The sequence below is a fragment of the Bidens hawaiensis genome, unplaced genomic scaffold (assembly GCF_021521415.1).
Source record: "Bidens hawaiensis isolate Kalapana, Puna unplaced genomic scaffold, B.hawaiensis_p1.1 tig00021698_1, whole genome shotgun sequence".
Classification (NCBI taxonomy): Eukaryota; Viridiplantae; Streptophyta; class Magnoliopsida; order Asterales; family Asteraceae; genus Bidens; species Bidens hawaiensis.
Window position 1 is genome coordinate 195,881 of NW_027493376.1, and position 2,008 is coordinate 197,888.

The 2,008-nt window shown below is 37.6% G+C and overlaps 1 pseudogene; it reads left to right on the forward strand.

Moving 5' to 3' along the window:
* The first annotated feature begins 205 nt into the window (after positions 1-205).
* Positions 206-1,291, forward strand: LOC143564048 (chemocyanin-like; annotated as a pseudogene).
* The last annotated feature ends 717 nt before the right edge of the window (positions 1,292-2,008 follow it).

Here is a 2,008-nt window from a genome sequence, read left to right on the forward strand (position 1 = left end):
ACGGGTGCTATCCCTCCCAATACACTAGGTCCACCCTTGGATTGAATTATAACTTAATAGTCCATTAGTAAGACCTAAGTTTGAATCTAATCCCAAAACTTTAGACGATGGCTTGGACTACCCAGCACTATCTGCGATCATGGAGGTATGAGGGTGCCTTCTATCATTTAGTTACCCACGTAGCCAAACTTTATTTGTTGGTTATTACAAAATTAAAAAAGAGAGAAGAGGTCAAAACTAAAAGTCTAAAAACATAGAAATTTTCATTTGTGAAAGGTGACATGCGTTACAATGGTCAATAGAGGTAAGAGACTGGCAAACACACATAATATTACGTTATACCATTCAACTCCTATCAACAATTCAACATCACATTTATATAATCTAAAATCAAGAAAATAAAAAGGAAACTATCAATTTGAATGCATTTAATGTTCCTCCTATAAATATCAACCCAAATATGCCATATTTCATCAACAAATTTACAAAACCAATTAAGCAGTTTGTTTAAACAAGTTCAAATATGGCAAGTTTCAGTCAAAATATGATGGTCTTGGTGGCCATAATGGTCGCATCCATGCAGTTTCACGGTACCATGGCACAAACCACGCATGTAGTTGGTGATGCCTTAGGTTGGACCATTCCTCCTGGTGGCGCCGCAGCTTACACCACTTGGGCTTCACAACAAACATTCATTGTCGGAGATACTCTTGTATTTAACTTCACCAACGGATTACACGACGTTGCAGAGGTTTCAGCGGCTGCATACGAACCATGCACTTCCACTAATCCAATCTCCCTCGCCACCACGGCCCCGCAACCCTTGCTTTGACCACAGCAGGCACACATTATTACATTTGCACGTTCACAAGTCATTGCCAAATTGGCCAGAAGTTAACCATCAATGTCTCCACTTCCACTACCTCGCCTCCCTCAACACCTCCGCCCACCACCACACCGCCATCAACAACTCATACAACACCAGCATCTCCACCGACCACTACTCCTACAACACCAACTGAACCTTGTCCCCCAATCTCATCTCCAACCGCTAGTCCATCATCGCCACCAGGTACCACCTCTGGCCGCACCACACCACTGCCGTCACCTAATAGTGGAGCTCCATCTTTTGCCGCAGTGGTACCAGCCACTCTCTTGGCAATTGGCATAGCTTTTTTGAATTATTAAATTTCTGAGTTAACTGATTTCGTTACATTTATATGTATCTTTTTTCCGTTGGTAATTCTTATTTAGTGTTGGAGGTTTACTGGATATCTTTCTGTTCCTTGTGTGTTTGAGATTTGTTACATAATTAGTGAAATGATTTTTTTTTTTGAATAGTTGTATGTTGTTTTACTATGTATAAATAAACTGCTCATGTTTGTATACGCTATTTGTTTGTTTGATGGGTTCATATTCTGATACTCAACAGCTTATTTTATTGGACCAATTGATTTACGTATAAGTATAATGTACGAGTGAATAAAAAATATAGTAATTTATTGCATGTTGTTTCATTGTTTTTTTTTCTTCGGCTACTAGGTTTTGTTTATTCAGCCTTTATTAGTAAAACGTTCATAAACATAAGCTGACAGTGAGGATAGCATAGGAATTGCATAACCTACATAGTTTTTGTTCAAACTCTAAGATACTATTTAAAGAGTGGATTTTCAACTAGTTTTCTTTCATAGTGTTGTAATCTTATTAGGGACCTATTTTTTCCTAGCCCAAACTATGTTCGTATCATCCTATGCTGTAAAACAACATTTATCTTGAAATGTTTGGAAAGCTACTTAAATGTAGATATATTTAGGCCATTGCCGTCGTTAGTTATATTTAGGCTCTAGAATTGTCTATCGGTAAAGTTACCGGCTTCATGATTATTCATCTATGATCCAAGATTTTACTCACAATCATTATTCCTACAGAATTTCGATAGAATCTAGTTATTGATGTCTTTAACCTACATAATTATGATGGAATTGTTCGTCAGCAAACCTCTTTGTTT